At 51.9% G+C, this 19,726-nt stretch overlaps 1 protein-coding gene across 1 annotated transcript in view; it reads right to left on the minus strand.

Moving 5' to 3' along the window:
* TMEM121 (transmembrane protein 121) overlaps positions 1-19,726 on the minus strand; it is a 35,370-nt gene that overhangs the window by 15,116 nt on the left and 528 nt on the right. The gene's annotated exons all lie outside the window — the stretch shown is intronic.

Below are 19,726 nucleotides of genomic sequence, written 5' to 3' on the forward strand. Positions count from 1 at the left end.
AGGATGGCCCCACTCTGGGTGGTTAATTGATCTTAATTAGGTAGCCAATGTCTGCAACAGTGCCACGTAATGCCTGCACCTTGTAGCCACCAGCAGGCTCAGCTCCTCCCTGCGGGGCATCCCCAGGTCCTCTGCAAGCCCAGAGGGGCTGGGAATGAGCACAGAGGCCAAATAAGGGACAGAAAATCATGAATTTCCGTGGTCTGTGGGGTGCAGCAGGAATTGTGCAGTTGAGAGGGGAATCCTTCACCCCTGGTCCTCCCCCAGTGCCTGGCTGGCCCCTCTGGGCTGGGTGCAGCTGGCTGAGGCAGGGTGCAGGCACTGGCCAAAGACTCAGCTCACCACAAAACTCATGACCAGGTGTTCCCACCTCGGAAACAGTGCTGAGGACCAGGGCTGAGCAGCTGGGAACAGCTTTGCAACATGAACCCTCCTCTTCCAGGGAAGCACCAGCAGCTTTCTGCTCTCTCCAGGCTTGGAGCATCTCTATCCCCCCAAGGACAGGTTTTGATGTGATTTCTGTTATTTCAGCTTTGCTGAACCAAGTGAGTGGAGAATGCAAGCTGGATGTGTGCTCCTGGGTTGTCTGAGGGTGCCCCAGTCTGGGGGTGACAGTGTTCCCGTTGTGGAGCTCCTCAGCATGGCTGGGCCTGGATGCTCTGCCAGGGGAAGCTCTGCTTTCGGGATGGAGCCAAGCAAAGCCCAGCACCAGGGCACTGCTGCAGGGGTGGTGGGACCCTGCTTCACCTTGTGCTGTGTCCCACAGAGCCCCCTGAATCCCTTCCTTCCAAACACCTCTTGCTGGCCCCGTTGTGTATCACAGATACCCTGTAGGATGGGCTGGAGCTGGTGGCTGTCCCCCTTGCTTGCAGTGCCAGGTGGGGGTTTCTAAGCACACCACCAAACCCTGGTGTCCTGCCAGAGGCACAGAGTGATGTCCTGCCAGGTGAGCTGGCCCAGGCAGCACATGCTTTCCACCTCCTGGACTTTCCTGCCCAACAGAAGTGAGGGCAGCTCCAGCTTGCAGTGTGAGCTGAGGGGTACAACCCCTCTCCAGTGCTCAGCCCTGCCCTGTGGCTGGGGTGGGGGGTCCTCTGACCCTCCAAACCTCCCTGGTCCTGGGGCAATGAGGAGCACACTGGTTTGAGTGTTCCTACAAGAATACTGAGCCACCTATGGCTCTTTGGGCACATCTTTGCATTCTCTTCCCAAAGAAAGCTGATTTCTTCATGCTGCACTCCAAAACAGCTCAAGTACACTTGTAGGAGAGACTGCAGAGAGCTGGCTTTTCTCTCCTCTGAGGTGGAACACAAGTGAAATTCTGCATGATGTTTGTGTGAGCTGTGCCCTGCAGGACACCCTGTAAGCCTTGGGGCCTGGGCTATGGCAGGATGGGGAGAGCACAGCCAGGTTCAGGCTTGCACTAATTTGATCTCAGCTCAGCTTTAAACTGATTAGGACACACACAGTGCAATGCTGAATTACTCCAGTTTATGCTTAAATAATAACAACTATATACAGCTTTCTGCTGAATGAATTACACGTGTGTAAACACACCCCTTCTGTAAATCCAAACAAGGTCTTGAAACACAGCTAACCATTCATCACCACACAAATCTGCCCCTTCAGATTGCTGCTAGTGCTGGGATTCCCCTCCTGGGCTGAGCAGCAAGCCAGCCCTGCAGCTCCTTCACTGCAGAGCCAGCTGAGCATCACCAGCAGGAGAACAATGCAGAGAAGCAGGAAGGAGAGAAGGAACCTTGTACAAGAAACACGGGGCACATCTGTCCCCTCCCTGCCATCTGACAGACCTGCCACACCAAACCCCAGCTCCTGGGAAGCCATTACTTATCCCTGTGTGCTGCTGAACAGCATCTGCTGCAGGCAGGGTCCTGGATGGCCTCTTGGAAGGGGTCCTAGATGGTGACAGCCCATCTCAGGTGTCATTTCTTGTGTCAGCACATGCAGAGCTGATACCTGCAGCTTCTCTTTGGTGATGGTGAGCTCCAGAGACAGGGAGGCTCCTCAGTGTCAAGCCGTGCACGTTTCTGTGGGCTGGAGATAACCCCCAGCAGCAGTGAGTGTTTTGGGATCCTGCAGCAAGGAACAGCATTACTCATTTTGGGCAGTCACTGGAAAAGTTTCCATTTTTGGTACAAACACTACAGATCAGGAACATGGGAATGATTCATGAAGTCTAAGCTGAGCAAGGCCACTCCACCTTCCCTTCCTCTACTGCACCAAAACAGATTTTTGGTTTTTTCATTATCAAGCTGGAAAAAAGCCCCGAAAATGAAACAATCAGCTGTGGGCTCTGAACCTGACTCTTAAACTGCATCCCCAATTTACCCAGGAACCAGCTCATTGCCTGAGAGCACCCAGCAGCCAACAGGGTTTTGCTGGCAGCTGCTGCCTTTCTCTCCTTCTATCCCTGCATACTAATATGAAGTAAAATGGGATGGTAATTTAATCCTATGACACTAGAAGCAAAGCATCACACAAGCCTGCTCATCCTCTCCTCTAAGTTTAGCCCAACAGTGTATTAAAAAGCTGCTACTGGATTCTCGCCAGCCCCTACTTAGCTAAACTACCTGACTCTGCAGAAAAGCAGAAAATTCTCCATTCTGTGTTATTTCTGATCCTTGGGAGAACGACCCACATCTAGCAGGGAACCTGACCCCCCACAGGGCCCGCAGGAAGCCAGTGTAATTTGGAGAAATGTGTGGAGTGACAAAGGTTTTCCTGTGCCATTGGGCATGCTTCCTGCTGCCCGGAGCTGGGCTGCTGGAATCTCAGCTTGGAGCTCCTTCCACCCCTTCGCTGCAAGCCCATACACAGTAATGAATAAATCTACCCCTGCTCACTTATAAATAGTTTATAAAAGGTTCATAAATAATTTCTAGATGTTTTAATGAATAGTTAATCAATTGTTGCCGGGCCCAACAGGTCAGCAGATTGCTTAAATCCATCAATTACAATGGCTGCTGATGAGCAGCCATTATGAGCATCAGTGGGACACCACAGACGTCTGTGATGGGCTTGTAGCAGCTATAAAGGGTTAATAAGTAATTAATAAATGATGTGAGTGCTCTTTTAATTAAGAGCTGTGAAGGCCATTGAAAAATGCATTCCTGGAAAAGCCACAGGCAACACAGCAAGCAAACATCTGGACTGGGTTTTGTAACCCTGCCTCTGAGGAGCAAAGCTGGCAGAGAGGTGACAGCCTGGCCCAGCAGGCAGCCCTGCTGCCTGAAGAGCAGCAAATTTCCCTCAGCCAAGCTGATTCCAGAGAAGCATGGCCTGTTCCCAGTGCCTCTTTGAGCCTGGAGCCTGCACCAGGGAGCTCAGCCTCCTCAACCCCACCTGCTACAGGAGCATCCTCCATGCTCTGCCTGCCGTGGGTAGGGTACCAGAAAGGCAGGGCACGTGGATGCATGGAAAACAAGACAATTCCTGGTTTACAGGGCACTGGCCTTGCTCTTCCCTCCTGGGGGGTTTGGGGTGAGCAGTCCTCTCTCCCTGGGGGTGGGTGACACATGAAATGCCACACTGAGGAGTTGTGCACACAGTTGGTGTTTGGCCTCCTTAGGAGAGGCTCTTTATTATCATTAAGCACTGAATATTTCTGAATGATAAAAGCAATTAAGTGTAAAAAAAGGTAATGATCCATCCCATATTGCATCCAAAAGATATGAAAATCCCTCATAAAATTATCACCCTACTACAGAATGGGACCTAAATATCTTTATAATGTAAGACAGAGAACTTTGCTTACAGTCAGAACATTTATAAGGCATTCAATTAGCCACCAGAGGCTTTCTTAGTATTACCCAATTCTCCACGAGCACAGAGGCAATTACAGGAGATTCTAACTTTTTAAATTAAAGACAAAAGGCAGGAGAATTTGGATAAAACCCGTTTCCAGGCTCACCCTGGAACATACATGCAGAGGAAATTTCATGCAGATCAGGCTTAATTTACTGCACAATTTAGCTCAGAGCAAAGCGAGACTCTTCCCACTCCTTTGCTGGAAGATCCTTCTGCATGGGAAGGGGACCAGTACATGATGTACTGCGCTGTGATCTGGTCCTGGGGATGCCAGGGCAGGGTGCCATCCCTCATCCCACCCCCTTTGCAATGTCCCCAAGCCCTTGGGCAGGGATCCCAACCCCAGCTGCTCTGGGGGATCCATCGTGGGGACGGCTGTCCCCCCTGTTCCTCTGGGGGGGCCTCTGGGTGCTGGCAGTGGGCGTCTGTGCCTTCAGCCTGTACTGGCCCAGGGCCACCCAGCCCCTGCACACTCCTCCATGCATCGCTGTGCCATGCTGCCATGCCCAGGCTGGAAATGAGGTGTGCATCTGTAACGGGCAGTTAATGGTGAGGGAAATCAATCACAGCAGCAGATTAGCGAGGCACATGATGGATTTCCTGATTCCGACACCTTTAAATCACAATCAGTTTCTCCTTCCAGAACTGCTGGGGCTGAGCCAGAAGGGATGGGCTCAGTGATGCATCAGCCAGTCAAACCTCCCCACAAACTGGTGCTGTGGTGGGAGCCCCCATGCATGCCCACCTGCCATGGGGTACCAGGGCTCTCCAGGGAGAGGGCAGCAGCAGGAGGAGAAACTCTCCCTGAACAGGGGGCTTTGATCGCTTCCTCCTGATTTATATTTTGAGAACATTTCAATGGATCAAGGTGTCAGATCTGTAGTGCTGCCAGCAAACAGTATTTTCTTTTAATAAGGAGAGAGCAGCAGGTCATTTCATCTGCTGTACCTGCTCTGCTCCTCTGGTAGGGAGGTAGGGCTGCACCTTCCCAGCACCAGCACCTCTCTTCTCCTTTCAGGGTGGCTGTGACTCCCCTTCCCCCTCACCAGGAAGGCAGCAGCATCCCAGCACAGCTCCTCCCCTGTAGCTTGTGAGGATCCACACCCCCCTACACATTCCTGAGGGTGTTTGCTTCTCCAGAGCTGCTCCTCACCACCACGGCCTCACAGAAGCACCAGTGGCTGCTCCCAAGCGTGTGCTCCCCATGACAGACGTGTCATGAGTGCCTTCACCATCAAGGCAGTAGTCTACAAAGGGATCCAAAGCCATGCCTGTCACTTTGCTTTTGGCTCCCGAGCCTGCCAGCCTGGCTTGGCTCACAGGCAGAGCCTGCCTCCAGCCACCAGTGCCAGACACTCCTCGCTGGCTGCCAGTGCAAGCCAGAATCCTCCCGCGGCCGCACTCCAGCCTGTGCCTTCCCAGGCAGCAGGGAGCACGGGGCTCCTGGAGCAGCCGTGGGGGCCACCTGCCCCACAGCCACATCCAGAGGAGCTGGGCAGGCAGAAGCACCGCGGGGAGCAGCTGCGTGAGCCCCAGCACGGCCGTGGTTGTGGGGTGCCCTCCGGCTGGCCCAGAGCACTGAGAATCACTGCGTGCTGGGAAGGAAGGAGACAGGCTCCTCCTGACAGCGCCCTGTGCTGCACATCTAAACTCCTCCTGAGAAAGCAGCCCTGGCAGAGCAGTCTGGGCTCTTCCTAGGACAAAGTGTGCGGGGGAAGGAAGAGGCACAGAAAGGTGAAGTGAAAGTTAATATAGCTGCATAAACCAGCTCTGACACCGCATGGGGAGGATGCAGGAAAGCGTAATGCGGAAAGGACTTCTGGGGTTTTCTGCTGAAAAGCAAAGCTCACCACTACTTTTTCCAAAGCACTTGGAAAACCTGAACATATCATGACTCCCTCAGGGCATTCCCTCACAACCTCTGGCATTCTCTCCATGGGTATCAGACAAAGGGCATGCACACTGTTGAATCCCATGCTGAAGAGCATTTTGATACTGCTCCTTGGCCAGCACGCAGATCACTACAGTGGGGCCAGCTGTGGGAGGCAGGGCTGCAGGCAGCATCCCCTGCCAGCATCCCCAGGGCCTGACACCCATCAGCATTTCATTCTACCCAGTTGATCCCAGTCAGTATTAAAGCCATGCTTTGGCATTTCTTAACTGCTGCTGCTCAAAGAAATCACTGTGCATAATATGGCAGAGCTGGGTGCCCGTGCTGCCTTCCCTATGCCCAGGCAAGGGAGAGAAGGGCTATGAGTGTGCAGAGAGATTCCTCACTCAGACAGCAAGTTCTGCCTCTTGGGGCACTCACATTCAGCAAAAAAAATAGGGCGGGGGGGGGGAAGAGCGTGTTTACAAATCTGTATATTCATACCTATATGTATGTCATTATGCTAAGTCATGGTGAGACAAAGTGGATTGGCTACAGTCTTGACGTGCTAAAATTAGGTTTTATGTAAAATAAGTATTTGCTTCATGTAGGGCATGTTGGTATTAAGATTTATTTTCATCCTGACTTATATTACTGCTTGGTATGATTGGGCAAAGCCCAGGGCACACGCATATCGTTTCCATTCACAACATCTGCATGGATTCATGACCTAGCAAGCTGAATTGCCTTGCAATCTTTTTTCCACTGCAGAAAGCTTAATAACCATATCAGTCTTAGAGCAAAAAGAGACCCCATGTATTTGTTGTGCAAGAAGGGCTCTTGAACGGAGTTGTAGGAGGCAGGGAAAGCATCACACCAACTCCCTCACACCCATTGCCCATGTGGACTCATTTCCCAAGCTGTGTCTGTGGGACTAACAGTGGATGCCAGGACAGTAAATGTCAGTGGAGTGCTTGCATAAACTCCAGGACACCCCAGGGAAAAAGAAAAAAAATCCAGTCAGTTTGTTTACTTCGACTGTTTAACCAAACGGCTTTGGCAAAGGCAGTACTGTTGTGAAGAAAGCATGAACTGAATGCTTACAGATGTGGACATGAGAGCCCCATGCTCCCACAGCCACAGAAATAGCTACCATCAACAGGTGGACTCAGGGAGTTAAATAATGACTTTTATGTCCCCTGGGGCTTTCCTGAGGAACCTCCCTCACTGTGGAGGAGCAGTTAGAGCCCAGGGATGGTGGGGACACAGCGTTTATCTCATGGAAACAAAAGGCCCATTGCCAAGAGCAGCCAGGAACTGAGGATGACCGAGGGGAGCAAGGAGAGGAGACGAGAACAGGGTGGGAAGAAGCACCTGCTTATCTGCACAGAAGGGGAAAACAGGCACAGTCTGGATTCTGCTGCAGAGGAGCAGGGGTGACAGGAAAGGCACAGTGTGCACAGAGACACTGCTCAGAAACAGCCCCTTCCAGAAACCCCATCTCATCCTGCAGAGAAAAAACACCTGCCTGCAGATGGCAGAGTCACAGTTAGTTTAGTAGAAGGAAGGTGTAGGTTTATAGAAAACTTCTCTCAGGTAGGCAGAGAGATTCACAGAGGACTGGCTAAAGCCCTGTGTTCCTCGGGTCAGGGCTGAGCTGTGACACCCTGATGCAAGTGAGAAGATGAAGGTGTACTCACTGAGAGAGCCTGGCCAAGGTCTTTGGAGGAACTAGGGTCACTGGCTCAGCTGAGACTAGGCAGTTTTGTCATAAAAGGACACACTGAGGGTTTGGTATGCATCTCCCTGAGAGTCATTTTAGAGCACTGCTGCTGGAGACAGCAATGCTGCTGGGACAGTGAAGAGTTTGCAAGAGTCTGATTTCCAGGTGGAAGCTGAGGTGCAGATGCTCAAACCAGCTCTGCTTGGATGTGGCTGAAGAAGACTTTTTATGTGCCAGTTACAGAACTGACATGAGGACATGCTGCTTTTGTTTGCTTTTTAAGAAGAAAGCATGTTATCAAAAGAAGCCAGCTGTACAAAGTAAGCTTATATTGGATACTTGTGGAGCAATCACCACTGGCTTCAGTACAACTCAACAGAAAGGTATGAAAAACAGGCTGGTAAGTGAGGACTTCATCCTGAAAAGGAGAAAAGGGATGAAGGTATCTCCAGCCTCTTCCATGTGAGTACTTTTCTCCCCTTTGGCTTATCGCCCACTTTTCCAAGGAGATGCCAGGATGCAGCACCCAGGGTACCAGAGCTGTGGGCTCTACAACCCCAGAAGCCTTAGCCCACAGAGCTGCTACCACCTGCCATGGCCCCTTCCCCTCCTCCTGCTGTCCTGGGGCTGGGGGCTCCCTGCAGGACACTGCACCCTCGCTCCCAGCTCCACTGGAACACATCAGCCCTGCTTCATTCCATACACGTGGCTTTTTAAAAACATCCGTGGCATTCCCTCACAAGTGTCAGCATCGACCTTCACAGCTGCCATGGTGATGAGCACCACAGAGAAGCCTATAAATAACATCAATGTGCCACACACTGGCCCTTTTATGAGCCCCACTCTTTTTGATTTACTTATATGCAAGATATTTTACAGGACAACCCAATTAAGCGTGACAGACGGCTGACGATGAATTCCCAGTGATGACTCGCAAACACTTGGCTGTAAACCAAATAAAAGGATGCAGAAGACCAGTGGAAGCTACTGGTGTGATTTTGTATTACCCTACAACCTCTACAGCAGCAGCCACTGGAGAATATCCCAGTGGAGGAGATGGGCAGAGCTCACCAGGCTGCACCAGGCTGGAAGTTTAGGAGGGTTCTTTAACTCACAGCAAGGATCCCACTGGGTTTCTAGGATGCTACAAGAACCCTGCAGCCTGGTCGCTCCCAGTCTGGTCTACAGCTTGACCTGAGCAGGTCACTGTGCTGTCAATGGAATGCAGAAGTGTGCTCAGCCACCCTGTGCTGGACAGCAGCCATGAATTTTGTGTGAGGCCACCGTGGAACCAAAAGCCCTTGCTATGGGGTGCTTTGGTGGCATCAGCACACGCTGTGCAGCCAGGCTGCTCATCCAGGCTTCCACCACTTCTTCAACATGGGCTGCTGTGCATCCAAACTCAGTCATTTTTCCTGCAGCCAGGCTGCTCATCCAGGCTTCCACCACTTCTTCAACATGGGCACTCCTCACCCAGCAACCACCAAAAGCAATGCTTCACTTGGCAGTTTCAGCTGACACTCTGCCATCCCAGTAGTAATTTCTATATTCCAGATAAGCAGCACAGATATAAAACAGAAGAGCCAGGGCTTGCATGGTACATCTATCTCAGCCCCTGACAAGTCACAGCTTTCCTGGGAAAGCCTCTTTCACTCTCCAGACCCGCTTCCATTTTCTGGCCCAAACAAATAAACAGCCATGATAGACAGCCCTCATCCCAGAGCTACTCCAGCCCGACCATTTCCCAGCTTGATGGCATCTTTCTTGTGCTCTCCCTGTACACCACTGCACCTCTGGGTCAGGGGAGAGCATTCCCAGCAGGTACAGGTGCAAAAAAGAGGTTATTCACTGTAGAAATTACTGAAGTTGCTTTCTGTGTTGCTCTCTGGGCAAGGCAGTGCCTGGATCCTGCCTGAGCTCTCTGTGAGGCAGGGGCAACAAAGCCCCCAGGGCACATGAGGAAAAATACAGGTTCCTCACTTACAAATAAACACAGTGGCATTTTTTCAGCTCTTTTTGGCTGGAGCCCAGAACTGGATTCAGGCCCAAATATCCATTTTTAGATTTTTGATAGTGAATGATTTAACAATATTGAGGAAGGCAGGGGCCTCATGAAATCCCATTCAGGCACTTGAAAACCCAATTTCCTCACAATTTTTCAAACAGAGAAAGTTTTGATCAGCTGTGGTTTGATGTTGAGTTGACACCTGAACCCAGGTGCTGGAAGGTTAATAAAGAGCAATGAGTCCCCAGAGTCACCTAAACTACCCACGGTCTGTGATCACTTGGCTTCAGCTTTATAAATTCCCCCCAAATCCACATTAAGGCTGTCAGTTCTCCCTTCCCATTCAGCATTTTCTCCTTTTACATCTGCAGCATTTTTCTCCACTCTTTATTCCCTTCTCCCTGCATAGTTTTATTTGCCTTTGCCAAGGAAATGGAGCTTAATGCAACTTTGCAAAGTTCTTTTGCAACTATAAATTTCCTATACTCCCCCTGCTAGACTTGGGTGTGAAGAAGGGAGTTCAAAGCAATGCTAGTCTCATGAAACTCCCATGAATTTGACACAAGATCTGTGTAGGACTGCAAGGATTCATTGCCAAAGCTTGCTTATCAAGAGGACAAAATTAATTATGATGTTATGAACCCCACTATGACCTCCACCCTGAGTGAGCGAGGCACAAGCATTGCCTGAGGTCTGAGGGCACACATAGTGCTACCTGAGGTGAAAAACTGTGCTGGTTATTTGTTTGGATGAGTTGTGAAGCTGCAGAAAATGTGGGAAGATCAGAAAAGCCAAGAAATCAACGGAGGAAGCAGAGACAACACAAGATTGATTTCTATCAGGGAAGTAAGAAGTGAACAAACCAGTGATTATATTGCTGTACCTTGCAGAGGGATGGGGGGAGTGGGAGGAAGAGGCTCCCATTCCCAGGAGTGGTTTGCTGCTGTGCTGCACACTGAAAACCAGCAGTCATGCTCCCTGAAATTGAAGATAAATAAGGGAAACTCACACAAGAGTAAACAAGAAGCTGGGTATTTTGCAAACTGATTAAAAGAAAGCTTTAAAACAGGAGCTTGTAGCTCCACGGGTAAATGAATTGTGTGGAATCTCCCCAGGAAAAGGATGTGTAGCAGCACCCCTGGAGAGTGGTACAGGAGACTGAGGGCAAGGGGAGATGCTGCTCAGCAGAGCCACGATGCAGCAGGTTCTCCTGGGAAAAAAACAGGGAAGCTGTTGCCAGCCAGGACCTTGCTCGCAGAGGCAAACTTCAGCAGGAGCTGAAAATTCAGTTCTAGAAGAGAATCACAAGGTTACAGTCCACAGCAGGGAGCACTTGCTCAGACATAGAACTTGACCAGCCTCAGCACGAGGTGCTGCTGGCACGTCTGCAGGAATTTCCTCTGCTTTTTAAATGCAGACATGCGCGTCCACAAGGATCAACCCAGGCTGTCCTATCTTTAATAGCTCAAAAACTCAAGACCTTTAACAATAAAGTTCATTTCAGACTACAATTTAACCTCACTGTGTAAATGACAGGCAAGGGCAAGGCGTGGCTATAACAAAGCGAACCTGCATCGCCTGGCTCTGCTGCTGCTGCAGCAATGAGCCCATGGGAAACAGAAAAGTCATCCCAGGGCAGCAGCAGTGGCAGCTGGAGCTCTCTGCTAATTGCTGAGGACAAGCAGGGACCTGCCATTTGCTTGCTGCCTTGCTGTGTCTGCGTGTGGGAAGGGTGAGGGCACTCGCACTCTGCCTGGTTTGCAAACAGCACAGGGGGAAAAGTTCAGCTGGAATGCCTGAGCTGGAAAATAGCAGCTCCATATGAGGATTAGTAACACGGCTTTCTTCTTAAGTGCAGCGACTAAAGACTCCAGAGGTGTGCTTGCCCAAGCAGGTGATGCTCTGGGCCATCCAATGCTGCTGGCCCATAAGCAGCTACCGGGGGCCTGTAACGCCTGGGGGGTGAGCAAGGCCAGAGTGCCCCCAGCACACCCAGCCCCTGCTCCCAGCTACTCCAGCAGGGTGTGAACACCAGGAACGTGGCATGGCCTGAAACACACACATCCCCAGCTACTTGTGCAACAGCCAGAGCAGCAGTGGCACATGGACAGGCTCCTTTCCTCTGGCAGGCCAGAGTGTTTATCTGACCCTTCCAGACCTGAGACTGTGAGAAGTCTGGATGCTTCCAAGGTGCTCATCTGTTTGTTCGCTCCAGCCTCACAACCTGAGGAACCCACTTGAGGAACCCAGGCAAGCTGAGGATTTGTTGCCTTCATGGATGCAAGGCTCTGGATCCGCTTCCTCTGGATCCGCTTCCTCACACACAAGGAAAAGGTGTGATGGGCTCATGCAAACCAACAGAGATTTCCTTATGTATCCCAAGCACCAAATCCATATTCAAAGCAGGCTCTCTGTGGATGCCCTGCACAGCTGGACTCTCACATGGGTTTGTCTGCAGAGCTGTCACAGTCTGAGACTCTGCTTTACAGCCAGATTTTTGTATTCAGTGCTGATTTCCCAAGGGTCTTCATTTGGGCTTATCATCCCCAGAGGGATCAATAGGACTGCAGCTGCTGTCCTAGCATCTGCAGCCAGCTCTGCTGAGCAGCAGTGTGGTCTGCTGGATAAAGCAGGGGCTGGGAGCCAGGGGCACTGAAAGCCAGCCCAGCTCTGCCAGGAGCCTCTGCTGAGGGCTCAGACAGGCTGATCTGTGTCCTCAGAGCCTTGCAAGGCGTGTCCCAGCTGGGCACTGACACCAGTGACCATGTCCTGATCATCAGGGAGTGCCCTGCGGGTGGAGCAGGCAGAGGAGAGCAGGCAGGGTCCCCTCCTTCCACATCCCAGCCCAGCCCTTGCCTTGGCTCTGGCTTGTGAACCCAATGCTGAAAGCCTACAGCATCCATGGCCAGGATCAAGTGAGAGGGATGGAATTAAAAGAGCCAGGGTAGGCCTACCTTGTGGCAATGGGCAGGTGGCTGAGATATCTCCTCTGCCCCAGCTCCACGTTTTGGGACAGGCCTGGGAAGAGGCCCTTCTGCAGAGAAGCTTGGTGGCTGCAGAGCCAAGCACTGCTCACTAGCAGAGCCTTTCCAATCTCCCTGAGTGCTTTTGGCCTTTGCCAGCCTGTTCTTGGAATTACAATTCTGTGGAATTACAATTCTGTGGAATTACAGTTCCAACATCGGGCTGGAACAGCAATACCAGAGACCAGGAGCCACCTCAGGCGATGTGGACCCATAACTCTGGGTTAAAATCTTGATTAGCATCAACTGCATTCCTTTTTGTGTTGATCCTGTGATCCACAACTGCTGCACACTTCAATTTCGCCACCACCTTCTAAATATCTGTATTAATGCCTCCCTGTCGTGCTTCACTCTTTGCTCCATGGTCACTGCTCAGATGTGCAGTACAGGCACAGGCATCCAAGCCTGATTAGCAGCAGCAAAGCTTTATTAATACAGTTCTATAATGATGCCATCCTAGCCCCTTCAGTCTGGAGGAGCTGGACCCACAGGAAAGGCCACTTGTCCCCCAGTCACTGCAGAGCCACCACAACATCACCTGGGGTGCCACTGGAGCCAGCCCCACTGGCACATTTCCTTGCTATCACGCTCCTTCAGCTGTAGTAACCCTCCAGAGGAAAAATTATGGATGCACTTTGCCAGGTGCCTGAGTTTGCAGTGATGGATTCTGCATCTGGTTATTATCCTCTTGAAAAAAGCTCAGTGTCATCTTGCATGGAAGTAATATTAAGTTAAACAGCTGTTGATAACTTATCTCCCATTATCCGCGACTTCATTCAAGGCCAATATTTACTCACATCTCAGAAGCATTGCTGCATTCCCAATGGCACTGTTTGTGGAGTCAAATGAGAGCAATTTTTAATAGGCCTTAGGTACTCAGAGGACCATGTTACCCAAGTGCCTCCTAATCCTGAACGTGAGACACCAGAAAACTCTGCAGGGGTTTGACAAGGCCTGCACCATCTGCAGAGGAAAGCTAACCTGGAGGAGGAAAGCTGACTGTGGGAGGAAACCCAGCCCAGGGAGCATCTCCTGCAGCCAGAAAGGTGCTGACCCAAATTCCCCACTGCCTGCATCCTGCCCCAATCCTACCCCTCGCCCGCCCCATCCTACCACTTGCCATGCTGTTGTGTCTCATCCCTCCTCCTGCAGAAGGCAGGTCAGCCATGGGCCAGCAGGTCCCAAAAGGTACCAGTGTGACCCTTTCACTTCCTTTTTTTGTCCTCTAAGTCAACCAAAGGATCAGAAGAGACATCCCCTGCCACTTCACTCAGTCACTCAGGCTAGTGTAGGTAGGTTACTCTTAGCTGAACAAAATAATTCCCTGGGCTTTCTCTGCGGACACTGTCAGGAGTGTGTCAGTGGTTTGCTTCACAGCATTTTTCCAGGGAGTCCATTCTCTTCTTTATTACTTTTGCTGATGCTATCACAGTGTGGCAAAGCCTTAGGCAGACTTAGACCCTGCTGTGCTGGACATGGCAGAAGCAATGATCAGAGAGCAGAATTTGCATCCAAAAAAAAATTAGATCTCTGCAGTATAATTTCTCCCACCATTATCAAAAGGACTGGGATGGAGACTGGGCATTCTGGGATGAGTTCCCAGGCATTTCCCACCCACACAAGCACTGCTAGGCACTCAGCAGAGCTCCTGCTGTTCCTGCCTCAAGTTTTCAGGTGTGAAGGCAGTTTCCCAGTGAGCTTCAGCCTGGGCTCCACTTATGACCTCTCCTCTCCTCCACACCACCACTGATCCACACTGCAATGAGAAATCAGATCGTGGTGACCACTGGACTGTTTTATGATGGCATTGGAGCTGGTGGAGTCAGCAGGGCTGAACCCTGATCTGTGAGCAAGTGGCAGCCCTTGGAATGGCCAAGGACTAGCAAGAGACTGTAGTTAATGCAGAGTCTAAGCTGCAAGTGGCAGGTACATTTTAAGTGTGTCCCCTGACTCAGTACCCAGCTGCAGTGAGTTTATAGCCTTTGATATTGTTACATTCATCATAAGGAATCTCCCAGTTCCTTGGAAATACAGCATCAAGCTCTCCAGGGCTGGTTTCAGTAGTTTTATTCCCAGGTAATAGCCCTCTCCCTCATTTATAGCTATGTCTAGACACATAGTGAGGAAGGTGCTATAAACACTTGATGGAAAAACCCTGTCTACCTCCTAATTCCTGCATTTCACATCCCGTGCATGCACGGAGTACATGGTTGTAAAGGCTGTGCTCACACACCTTCCCATGCCACCAGCCCTGTGTGACAGCAGCTGGCTGTCCCTGACATGGGGACACAGCTGGCCCAGCCCAGAGGGTGGCAGGGGCAGGAGGCTCTTTGCTCAGGTCCTGCAGGAGGCTCTTTGCTCAGGTCCTGCAGTCTGCCTCGAGAAAATGGCCAAGTGAGAAGTAAAGAAGGAAGAGAGGCTGCAAGTCCCCTTGGGAAGAAGCAGAGGAAGATGCTCCTCGTGGCATTTCTCAGCACTGCCCTTCCGAGCACCAGGCAGGACAGTGTGAAGAGGAAGAAATTAAACTAATATGTAAACAAGAAGAGGGAGAGGATGTGTTTATTCCTTTTTTTGGGGATGCTGATTCAATATTAATCAAAACCAAGAAAATTAACATAATAGGATGAAATCCTACAATGTTCAAGGCCTCTCTCAAAAAATCATTCACCAAGTTTAAATACTGTGTTTAATGCACCCATAATTCCAGTGGCACCACTCCAGTTACACCTTGTGCAGAGGGAGTCTGACTATCTGTTTTATATCTCCCCAGGGCACTGGAAACAACTGAGGGCTCTGAGCAGGGTGAGAGTGGTCAGGGTGAACACACGCTGAAGCCTGGGCATGACCCCATGTCCCTGAGGCAGGGCACATCACAGGGAAGGAGAATTAAATCACAGCCCCGTGGAAGATGATGGTGGTGCTGACCCGAACCAAGCACACACAGGAAGGGGCTTGGGATGGGGCTCATTAGCAACATCCCACCTCGGCCAAAACACAGAATCACAGAATCATTTAGACTGGAAAAAGCTGCAAAGGTTGTGGAGTCCAACCACTAACGCAGCACTTCCAAATTCACCACTAAATGACATCCCTAAGTGGTACATCTACACATCTTTTAAATACTTCCAGGGATGGTGGCTCAACCACTTCCCTGGGCAGCATGTTCCAGTGCTTGACAGTCCTTTCCATGAAGAAGTTTTCCCTAATATCCATCCCAAACCTCTCCTGGTGAACCTTGAGGCCATTTCCTCTTGCCCTGTCACTTATTGTCTGGAAGAACTGAGCAACTCACCTTTTAGAGCCTTTTTTAAGGTGGTTGTAGAGAGCTGTAAAGTCCCCCATGAGCCTCCCTTTCTCCAGACTGAGTCCCTCAGCCACTCATCAGATTTGTGCTCCAGACCCTTCACCACCTTTGTTGCCCTTCTCTGGATTTGCTGCAGCACCTCAATGTCCTTCTTCAAGTGAGAGGCCCAAAAATGAACTCAGATGAAGCAGAGAGGTGGTCAGGGACTGAGTGAGCCTGTGACCCACCTGGTGTGACTGCTGCCAGCAAAGGTGGTGGTGCCAGCTGTTGTCGACTGTTTTTCAGCTCTTATGTGTATTAATGCACTGCACAGCACTTGGAACCTTCAAGATAAAAGGTACTTTCACCAGCATTTCAGTGGCTTGTTTCCTATTATAGGTCTGGTTTTGACACTCCCCCACCCTCTTATCTAACTTTCTCTACAAAGCTCTTCTCACTTTTTCATCTCTCTTCTGTGGTCCCTAGCCAGGGAAAAAAAACAAAACAACAAAAACAATACCAACATATTTGTTTCCTTTTCAGAGAGCTTGAGCTTAGTCAGACACAGTGATCTAGAGACAGGAGACTTCCACAAAGGTGATTCTATAACAAAGAAATATTCATACTTTGCTGTAAACGCCTCTCTTCAAAATGGCTTGGTACTTAAGGAAAAAAGGCCTTTGTTTTTTCTCTTTATGTTTTTAACGAGCCTAGTGAATGTTTTAATTAAGTTGGATAGAAATTTTCACAGTGACTTGATGTGAAAATGTGAGCCTTTAAGAGTCGCCTTTGATGCTTGAGTTATGTTTTAAGCACTTGATGAGTCCTGCAGAGCTGGTAATCCTTTTAGCATAGCTAATAGCTGTTGCTGGAGTGCTCCTGAAATCCTGTTTTGTTTCTGTCTTCCGGGCTGGAGGCTCCTCCAGAATGGCAGCAGTCCACCCTGGAGCTGTTTGCAGCTGCCAGACCCAGGAGCCCCCGCACCACCGAAGACCCCAGGGCTGGTGGATCTCTGATGGGAGCCACGGGAGCCTCCCACACACATAACAGGGTGATGCTGGACAGCTCCAGGATCCCCCGGCAGGAATGCTACATCTCGGTGGCATTTCAGAGTTGTGCAGGGAAGGTCAGAGGAATTTATGAGCATCCCTCCTCCCCATCAGCCTTCTGGATGGGTCACCTGCAAGAACGGGTGCAGCAGGAGCCCAGGAATGATCCCGACCCTGCACTCAGCAGTGGAGCACACACCGCAGCCTGTGCATGCCATCCTCTGCTGTGTTCACTGCTGCTGCTTAAAATAAGACTTTTCATTATCAAATATTTTGAGTTCAGTTCTCTCCAGATTTGGCAAGCCACCCCACACCTTGTAAACAGGTTTTCCTCTGCTCTCTAGCTCTGGATTTGCTTGAAGGATAGGTAGCAAACTGACTTTGGGGAAATGCAAATGCCTTCCACAAAGGATGCTGCAGGGAGAGATGAAAGCCAACTCCATTTGCATTAGTTCGGTAACTGGATGTTTTCCCTCTCCCGTTTAGACTGTAGTTCACACACACACACACATATTTTTGCCACTGAGCTATTTGTTGTCAGCTGCTCCTCCCAGGAGTGGAAAGAATTCCCCATTTACACACAAAGCTACTTGTCAGGGCACCGGCAGCAAGCTGCACAGGCAAAAGGAGCATCCCAGGAGCTGGGATTTAGCAGAGCCCTGCCGTGGCCTTTTGGGCAAGTGCCACCTTGCTCTGTACCCCTGTGCAGACCCCGAGCCTGCAGCAGCAGCAGTGGGCCCTCCTGCACCACCCCCGGGCAGCACTGCTGATAGAATAACTACAAGAAAACCAAGCTGATGAGCTCCAACCCGGTGCACGGGCTGTGCTTTTAGGTGTCCCACAGCAAAACAGCAAGCTCTCAGTTTGTTAAAGAAGAGAAGCAGACACAGGAAAGCACTCTCTCTCTCTGGACCCATGAGCCAAATAACAGAAGGAGCGGGGCTGTCTCCCAGGGTGGTGTGTGTACACGGCACTCCAGGGATGGATATCCACCCCACTGCTGCTGCTGCCTCTCCGCAGCAAGGACCCACATCCGCCTCTGCCTTTCCTCTGAAGAGCTCCTTGGAGCGCCTGCAGGGCACAGCAAGGCACCCAGGGCCCCACGAGGACACGGGGAAGCAGCACTGGGGACTCGGTGCCAGACTGGAGCTCCAGCTGAGCTGCTGTGCCAAGCCATGCTCACTTCCCTCAGCGCATCGCTCTGAGACCCTCCTCCACCATTTGCATGGCTTTTGTAGGTATTTCCCATCTTATTTTTTAAAGGGAGCAGGGGGATGCCTCTCTGGCAGCAACCAGAGGAGTTTAAGAACAGTTATGCTCAGGCAGCCTTTGAAGCCACCGAGGTAAAGGGGATGGGGCTGGAGATCCTAAAACTGCTAATGTCCTAACCAGAGGCGTTTCTGGCTTAAACAGGCAGCCAAACATCTGCTTTCATTCTGACAGCAAGAGCTTTGCATCGGGAAACAGATAAAAACCCACAGAAACCGATAAAAACCCAGTATATATTCAGTCCTGTCTACTGCTGGTTGCAGCAAAACCCGTAGAGAGCCCTAAAATTGCAGAATCTGTGCTTATTTCACCTTATGTCAGAGATGCTCAGGAGAAGGGGATTTCTGAAGGAGGATTTTTGCACGCAGCGATCAGAGCCCCATACTCACATCCGTTCTTGCAGATAAGCCCAGGGCAGCCTTGGGTACACAACAGGCAGCCGGGGGAAGCCCGGTGCCACCTGCGATCCATGCCCACAGGGCAACATCCCGCAGCCGGCATGCAGCCCCGCTCAGCACCAGCGCCGGCAGACCGAGGAGCCGTGCAGGACCCGCGGGACACAGCAAGCCTGGGAGCTGGGGAGGGGATCCTGCTGCGACCGGGCACCGCTCTGTGCCCACGTGAAGGTAGCTCACAGCTAGAGCCACCCAGGTTCCCGGCACAAACCACCTAAATCCCCGTGCCAGCTGCCCGGCTGCCCAAGGAGAAGTGTGACAGCGGCATGTGCAGGGGGAGGACTCCAGATCTGACATGTCCCCAGAGCAGGAGCACAGGAGCGGTGTCCCCAGGCGATGCGCTGGGCTGAGCACACCTTCCCTTCCGCAGGGCAGAGCCAGAGATCGATCCCCCACGCCCCCGGGAAGTCACAGCTCAGCCGCACAGCCCGGTCGATGGCGACAGTCTGCCACCGTGCAGGGAAAAGAGGGAAAAGGCTGCAAACAGGGATCCTCCACGCACAGGGAAGCACCCCGGTAAAACCCGCACCCGATGGCACCGGCGAGGCAGGACAGGACCCCCAGCAGCATCCACGGCCCCTGGGGCACATCAGCTCTGCCGGGGGCAGCGCCTCCGCCACCGGGGCAGGAGAGGGAAAGTCCCACTCAGAAGATGTTCAGCACTCTCGGGGAAACCTGACCCGCTGCTCATGGCGCCGGCTGTGCTGCCTCTCCCGTGGGCTATGTCCCCTCTCCCACACTCGCTTTCTGAGGTCGACTGCGAAGGGAGCGCGTTCCCGAGGCGGAAACGGGAGCATCCCGAGCCTCCCGGCACTCAGCCCTGCCACAAGGCTGGAAGGCGTCCGCGTTCCCTGTGGAGAAGCGAGCTCCAAAACGGTGTTCAGCCTCCAGCCGAGGCCTAGCGGGGAGCATCCCCAGGAGCGGGACGGGGCCCGCGGGGCGAGACACCCGCGCCCTGAGCAGCAGCAGGCTCCGGGCACGTCCTTCGGGGCTCCCCCGCCCCACCGGTCCCACCCGGGGCTCCCACCCCGAGGCCGGGTTCCCCGGAGCCAAGTTTGGTCCAAGAGCAACAGAACCTTCTCCCGCAGCAGCCCGAGGAGGCGACTCCGCTCCGCCCCTGTCCCTCGCCACCGCGGCCGGTCCCGAGCGGGACCCCGGGCCACGCCGCTGTCCGGCCGGGGGCTCGGGGCTGCGGGCGCGGCGGGGAGCGGAGCGGAGGGC

The sequence above is a fragment of the Passer montanus genome, unplaced genomic scaffold (genome assembly GCF_014805655.1).
Source record: "Passer montanus isolate IOZ18808 unplaced genomic scaffold, ASM1480565v1 scaffold131, whole genome shotgun sequence".
In the NCBI taxonomy this organism is placed as follows: domain Eukaryota; kingdom Metazoa; phylum Chordata; class Aves; order Passeriformes; family Passeridae; genus Passer; species Passer montanus.